The sequence below is a fragment of the Mandrillus leucophaeus genome, unplaced genomic scaffold (assembly GCF_000951045.1).
Source record: "Mandrillus leucophaeus isolate KB7577 unplaced genomic scaffold, Mleu.le_1.0 Scaffold1005, whole genome shotgun sequence".
Taxonomy (NCBI): Eukaryota; Metazoa; Chordata; class Mammalia; order Primates; family Cercopithecidae; genus Mandrillus; species Mandrillus leucophaeus.
Window position 1 is genome coordinate 250,828 of NW_012098155.1, and position 7,818 is coordinate 258,645.

Sequence of the window (7,818 nt, forward strand, 5' to 3'; positions counted from 1 at the left end):
ATATACGATCCTTCACTAGTAAGTGAGGCTTTTTAATGAAAGTTCACGCCCACGAGTTGTAAAAATCTTAAGTGTGAGTCACCTCTTTCAGAGGTCTCAGAGCCACCTGTTCTGTAAAGGCACACGTTTCTCCCGCCTTTAGGCCATACTCAGGTAGGTATGCAGGTCAGACTAGAGTCTTTAACTTGGGCACCATATCTGATCTGCCTTCAGCGCACACTTCTGGGCCACTCTCTGCACTCTCAACAACCCCCTTGCCCCCAGCACCGTCGGTTTCACGTCGGGAGCCGCCGCGTAACCGCGGTGGAATCTCGCAAGAGCCGGGGCGCCCCCTCACCTGCCCGGCACCCAGGATCCATTGCGCCGCGTTCGGGACCCCACCCCCATTCTGGCCTCTTCGCCGGGGCTCAGGCGGGGCGCTCGGTCAGGCGGTTACGACCAGGAGGCGTCGGAACCTGGCGTCGTAGGGCTGTGCTGCGCGGTCAGTCCCATTCACCCTCGCCTGGCGCTCTCCGGCGTGGGCGGGCCGGACCTCCGCCGCTTCCAGGAAGGGCCGTGGGCCGTGGGACCCCAGCGAGGCGGGTAAGGTCGTCCGCGTCTTCCTGCCGGCGGTCGGCGGAGGCTCGGCGGGCGGGCGGCGCGTGGGGCCGCCGGTGTCGTACTGCGAGGGCTGCGTGGGCGCGGAGGGCCTGGGCGCTCCCCAACTGCTGTGGGAGCGCCACCGAGTCCCCGCGCGGAACCCTCACCAGGCAGATGCTGGCCCATCCACCCAGCGCCCGGCGCCGGCCACGCAGGGGGTCCCGACCGCAGGAGCTCTCAACGCGAGGGTCTTCTGAGTTGCTCTTAACGCGAGGGTCTCCTTAGTTGCTCTCCCTCAGGCGGGCCGCGTTCTCTTCTATTCCTGTATTTCTGAGGTTTTTTTTTTTTTCTTTTCCATTTATAAACGAATAATGAGCTCGTTGAAAAGCCTTGCCATCACTTACTGTATAATGTGTATATATACACACTCAACACAAATATATACGGATGATTATAAGTGATTTTTTATGTAGAGATATAACTTTTCTAAGAAGTTGATGAATTACATTAAGGACACTAATGGATATTTTACTTGCATTTGTGGGATAGACTAGGCTAGGAAATATGTGTACATATACAGTCATGTGCCTCATAACAGCGGTAGTCCTGTAAGATTATAATGGAGTTGAAAAATTCCTGTTGCCTAGTGATGTCATAGTCAAGGCATTATGTGTTTGTGGTGATGCTGTTGTAAACTGTGCTGCCAGTCATAAAAGTTAGCACATACAATTACGTACAGTATATAGTACTTGATAATAATAGATGAATATGTTACTTGCTTATGCATTTACTATACCATACTTTTTTTTTTTTTTTTTTTTTGAGATGGAGTCTCGCTCTGTCACCCAGGCTGGAGTGAAGTGTGGCAGGATCTGGGCTCACTGCAAGCTCCGCCTCTCGGTTTCACGCCATTCTCCTGCCTCAGCCTCCAGAGTGGCTGGGACTACAGGCGTCCGCCACGACGCCCGGTTAATTTTTTGTAGTTTTAGTAGAGACGGGGTTTCACCGTGTTAGCCGGGATGATCTCGGTCTCCTGACCTCGTGACCTGCCTGCCTTGGCCTCCCAAAGTGCTGGATTGCATATTCCAGAAGAAGGCATTGTTATCATAGGAGATGACAGTTCCAGGTGTTATTACCCCAGAGACCTAGTGGGACAAGATGCGGAGTTGAAAGACAGTGATATTGGTGATACTGATCCTGTCTAGGCCTAGGCTAATGTGTGTGTTTGTATCTTAGTTTATAATTAAAAAGTTTAAAAAGTAAAATAAAATTTTAAAATAGAACAATGCCTATACTAGTAGAATAAGGATATAAAGAAAAGAAATATTTCTGTACAGCTGTACAATCATACTTAGCAATAAGCTAAGTATTACAAAAGAGTAAGAAAGTTTATAAAGTAAAAATGTTACAAGAAGTTATGATTTATTATTAAAAAATATTTTTGCATTTAAATGTTTTTATTTGTACCAAATTATGAGGTACATGAGAAATTTTGGTACATGTATCTAATGTGTAGTGACCGAATTACCGTACTTAGGTTGTCCATGACCTGAGTACAATATATTTGTATTAAGTATAGTCATTTTACTCCACTATCAAACACTGAATTTATTCCTTATATCTTACTGAGTCTTTGTATCCTTAAGCCCACTTCCGTTCATCCTCCCCCTTCTTGCCATTCACTCTTCTTAGTCTCTGTTATCTATTTTTCCACTCTCTACCTTCATATATTATTCAAATTTTAAACTTAAATTTTATTCAAATTTTGTAGCTCCCACATATAAATGAGAACATGGCATTTGTCTTTTTGTGTCTGACTTAATTCACTTAATAACTTCCAGTTCCATCTATGTTACTGCAAATGATATGATTTCGTTCTTTTTTATGGCTGAATAGTATTTCATTTTGTATATATGTACCACATTTTTTATCCATTCATCCATCAATGGACACTTAGGTTAATTCTGTATCTTTGCTTTTGTGAATACTGCTGCAATAAATATGTGAATGCAGGTATTCCTTTTATATATTAATTTCTTTTACTTTGGGTAGATATTCAGTAGTGAATTGCTGAATTGAATGGTAATTGTATTTTTAGTTTTTTGAGAACTCTCCCTACTGCTTTCCATAGTGGCTGTACTAGTTTACATACCCAGTAACAGTGTATAAGAGTTCCCTTTTCTCCACATCCTTACCAACATCTGTTATTTTTTGACTTTGACTTTTTATTAATAGCCATTCTGACTGGGATAGGATGGTATCTCATTCTGGTTTTTGATTTGCATTTCTCTGATTAGTGGTGTTGAGCATTTTTTTATATACCTATTGGCTGGTTACATGTCTTATTTTGAGAAATGTCTATGCATGTCCTTTGCATACTTTTTAATGGGATTGTTTGTGCTTTTCCTGTTGAATTGTTTCAGTTCCTTGTATATTATGGATCTTAGTTCCCTGTCAAATGAATAGTTTGCAATTTTTTTCTCCCATTCAACAGGCTGTTTTTTCAGTCTGTTGATTATTTGTTTTGCTGTGTAGAAACTTTCTAGTTTAAGTCCCATTTATCTATTTTTATTTTTATTGCCTGTGCTTTTGAGATCTTAGTCACAAATTATTTGCCTAGGCCAATGTCCAGGAGAGTTTTCCCTAGTTTTGGATCTTACATTTAAGTCCTTAATCCATTTTGAGATGATATTTGTATGTAATAAGAGATAGTGGTCCACTTTCATTCTTCTGCATGTGGCTGTCCAGTTTTCCAGGCATCATTTATTGAAAAGGGTATGCTTTTTCCAATGTAGGTTCTTGTCAGTTTTGTTGCAAGTCAGTTGGCTATAAATATGTGGCTTTAATTCTTGGTTCTTTATTTGGTACAATTGGTCTGTGTGTCTCTTTTTATACCAATGCCATACAGTTTGGGTTATTATAGCTTTGCGGTATATTTTGGAGTCAGGTAATGTGATGCCTCCAGCTTTGTTCTTTTTACTCAGGATTTCTTTGACTGTTCAGGCTCTTTTTTGATTCCATATGAATTTGGGGGATTTTTTTTTTCTAATTCTGTTAAGAATGATATTGGTATTTTGATGGGAATTGCATTGAATCTGTAAATTGCTTTTGACAATATGGTCATTTAAATGATTTTAATTCTTCCTATCCATCAGCATGGGATGCTTTTTCATTAGTTTGTGTCATATTCAATTTCTTTCGTTAGTGTTTTATAGTTTTTTATGTAGAGATCTTTTACCTCTTTGGTTAAATTTATTTTTAGGTATTTTTCTTTTGTGGCTATTGAAAATTAGATTGCCGTCTTGATTTATTTCTTGGCTAGGTCATTATTAGTGTATAGAAATGCTACTGATTTTTGTACATTGATTTTGTATCCTGCAACTTTACTGAATTCATCTATAAAATCTAAGCGTTGTTTGGTGGAGTTTTTAGGTATTTCTAGATATAAAATCGTATGATCAACAGAGAGGGACCATTTGATTTTCTTTTTTACCAATTTGGATGCCTTTTATATCTTGCTCTGGCCTGAATGTTTCTAGCTAGGACTTCCAGTATGAGGTTGAATGAGAGTGGTGAAAGGGGACGTCCTTATCTTGTTTCAGTTGTTATAGGAAAGGTTTTCAACTTTAATCCATTCAGTATGATGTTAGCTGTGGGTCTATCCTATGTGGCCTTTGTTACTTTGAGGTATGTTCCTTTTATGCCTGGTTTGTTGAGAGTTTTTATCATGAAACGATGAATTTTGTCAAATGCTTGTTCTGCATTTATTGAGATTATCAAATGACTTTTTCCTTCATTCTGTTGATGTGATATATCATGTTTATTGATTTGAATATATTAAACCATCCTTGCTCTCCTGGTATAAATCCCACTTGATCATGGTGTATTTTTTTTTTTTTGATGTGCTGTTGGATTTGGTTTCCTAGTATTTTGCTGAGGAATTTTGCATCTGTGTTCATCAGGGATATTGACCTCTTGTTTTCTTTTTTGTTGTTGTTGTGTTCTTGTGTATTACAGATACCACTAACATTGTTTACAGCCAAAGAAATCATGCGGAGACTACACTAATACCCACACGCAGACTCAAAGCCAAAGTACCGTACCAGCCAGTACCATAGATACATCTTCAGGAAAAAGTCCTTCCCTATGAAAGTAAATTCAAAAATAGGAAGAAGTGACTGTTATACCAGATGCACAGATATTAGCATAAAAACATAAAAAACATGCAAAAGCAAGGACATATGACACCTCTGAAGGAACACAGTAATCCTCCATCAGTAGATCTTAATAAAAAAATTGTCAAAATCTCAGACATGGAACTCAATATTGATTTTAAAGAATCTCAGTGACATACAAGAGGATTGTTAAAAAAATACAAATAAATCAGAAGAATAATTTAGGGCATGAATGAGAAATTTCCTAAAGAGATAAGATTCTTTTGAAAAGAAACAAAAATTCTGGAACTGAAGAATTTACTGAAGGAAATACAAAATACATTTGAAAGCTTCAACAATTGATTAAATCAGGTAGAAAAAAGAATCTCAGAACTTAAAGATAAGTGTTTGGAAATAATTCAGTCAGAAAAAAAAAAGAAGTATAAAAAAGAATAAGCAAAGCCTTCATAACGTTTGGGACAACATAAAGTGACAAAAGTTATGAATTATTGATATCCCCAAGGGCAAAGAGAGAAAGGATTAGAAAACCTGTTTTGCAAAATACTAGATAAAAATTTCCCAAGTCTAGCAAGAGATTTAGACATTCAGACACTAGAGGCTCTGTGATCCTCAGGCAGAAACAATGTGGAAAGATCCCTACGGCACATTATGATCAGACCGTCTAAAGTCAAAGATAAAGAAAGAATCTTAAAAACACCAGGAGAAAAGAGCCTTGTCACCTATAAAGGAAACCCCATAGATTACTATAGATTTCTCTGCAGAAACCTTACAGGCTAGAAAAGAATGAATGATATATTCAAAGTGCTAAAAGAAAAAATAATGCCAACTGAGAATATTATATCAGCTAAAGTGAAGTGAAGGAGAAATGGGAGTCATTCCTAGATAAATGCTGAAGGAATTCAGGATCACAGAATTGGTCCCCTAAGAAGTGCTCAAGGGAGTCTTAAACCTGAAAGTAAAAGGATGACATTTATCATCATGAACACACATGAAAGTATAAAACTCAGTGGTAAAGCAGTCACACAAAGGAGGAAGGGAAAGGACTCAAATGATACCACGGCAGAAATCTGCCAAACCACAACAACAAAAAGAGAAAAATAAAGGAACAAAGAATATATAAAACAACCAAAAAACAATTCACAATATGACAGGAACAAAGCCTCACATGTCACTAATAAGCTTCAACATAAGTGGATTAAATTATTCACTTAAAAGATACAGAATAGCTGAATGGATTTTTAAAAAGATTCAGCTATATGCTGCTTACAAGAAACTCACCTTATCAGTAACGACACATATAGATTGAAAGTAAAGGGATAGAAAAGGATATTCCATGCAAATGGAAACCAAAAGGGAGTAGGAGTAGCCATACTTAGATAAAACAGACTTTAAGTCAAGAATAGTAGAAAAGACAAGGTCATTATATAATGATAAAGGAATTAATCCAGCAGGAAGATACAACAGTTCTAAATATATGCAACCAACACTGGAGCACCCATATTAATAAAGCAAATATTACTAGCTATAAAGACTGCCATACAATAATAGTAGGGGACTTCAATACCCCACTCTCAGTAATAGACAGATTATCTAGACAGAAAATCAAAAAAGAAACATTAGATTTGAACTGGACTTGAGACCAAATGAACTTAACAAACATTTACAGAACGTTCTGTCCAACAACTGCAGAATATATATTCTCATTAGCACATGGAATATTCTCTAGGACAGACTAGATTATTAGGCCACAAAACAAGTCTCAACACATTTTTTAAAATAAAAATCAAGTATCTTTTTTTGACCACATTGGAATAAAACTAGAAAGTAATAAGAACAACTATGGAAACTATAAAAATACATGGAAATTTAACAACTTGCTCCTGAATGACCAGTGAGTCAATGAAGAAATTAAGACAGAAACAAAAAAAATTTTTGAAACAAATGAAAATGGAAACATAACATACCAAAACCTGTGGAATATATCAAAATAAGTGCTAATGGGGAATTTTATAGCAATGAATACCTACATGAAAAAAAGTAGAAAGATTACTAATTAACAATCTAACGATGTACCTCAAGGAATTAGAAAAGCAAAGACAAATCAAACCCTAAATTAGTAGAAGAAAAGAAATAATGAAGATCAGATCTAAATGAAATAGTGACTAAAAAACATAAAGAGGATCAATGAAATGAAAAGTTGATCATTTGAAAAGAAATAAAATTGATAATTGATAAACCACAACCACCAGCAAGACAAACCAGAAAAGGAGAGAGAAAAGACCTAAATAAACAAAATCAGAAATGAAAAGGAGACACTACAACTGATACCAAAGAAACATAAAGAATCATTAGAGATTATTATGAACAACTGCATGCCAAAAAAAAAAAAAAAAAGGAAAACCTAGAAGAAATGGATAAATCCCTGGACATATACAACCTATTAAGATTGAACCATGAAGAAAGAGAGAACATCAATGAACTAATAGTAACAAGTTCAAAGCTGTAATAAAAAGTCCCCCATCAAAGAAAAGCTTGGGACCTGATGCCTTCACTGCTGAATTCTACCAAACATTTAAAGAATAACTAATACTAATCCTACTCCAATCCTTCAAGAAAAGTGAAGAGGAGGGAATACTTCCAACCTCATTCTACAAGGCTGGCATTACCCTGAAGCCCAAACCAGAGAAGGACACACAAAAAAGGAAAACTGTATGCAAGTATCACTGATGAAGATAAATGCAGAAATTCTCAACAAAATTCTACCAAAACGAATTCAACAACACATAAAAAAAATTATTCACCATGTTCAACTGAGATTCTTGCCAGGGATGTAAAGATGGTTCAACATACACAAATCAGTAAATGTGATGCATCACATTAACAGAACCAGGAACAAAAATCACATGATTATTTGATTAGTTGTCAAAAAGCATTTTATAAAATTAAACATCCTTTTATGATAAACATCCTCATCAAAATGGGTATAGAAGGAACATACCACACTTACACTCTCCCAAGACTAAACCAGGAAGAAGTTGAATTCCTGAATAGACCAATAGCAGGC

The 7,818-nt window shown here is 37.0% G+C and overlaps 1 protein-coding gene across 3 annotated transcripts in view; it reads left to right on the top strand.

Moving 5' to 3' along the window:
• The first annotated feature begins 403 nt into the window (after nucleotides 1-403).
• Nucleotides 404-7,818, top strand: part of LOC105534952 (dynein heavy chain 14, axonemal-like) — a 94,110-nt gene continuing 86,695 nt past the window's right edge. For all 3 annotated transcript variants that reach the window (XM_011973896.1, XM_011973890.1, XM_011973904.1), the window contains exon 1: nucleotides 404-582. The gene's annotated coding sequence lies outside the window, so the exon portion shown is untranslated. The remainder of the gene's footprint in view (nucleotides 583-7,818) is intronic.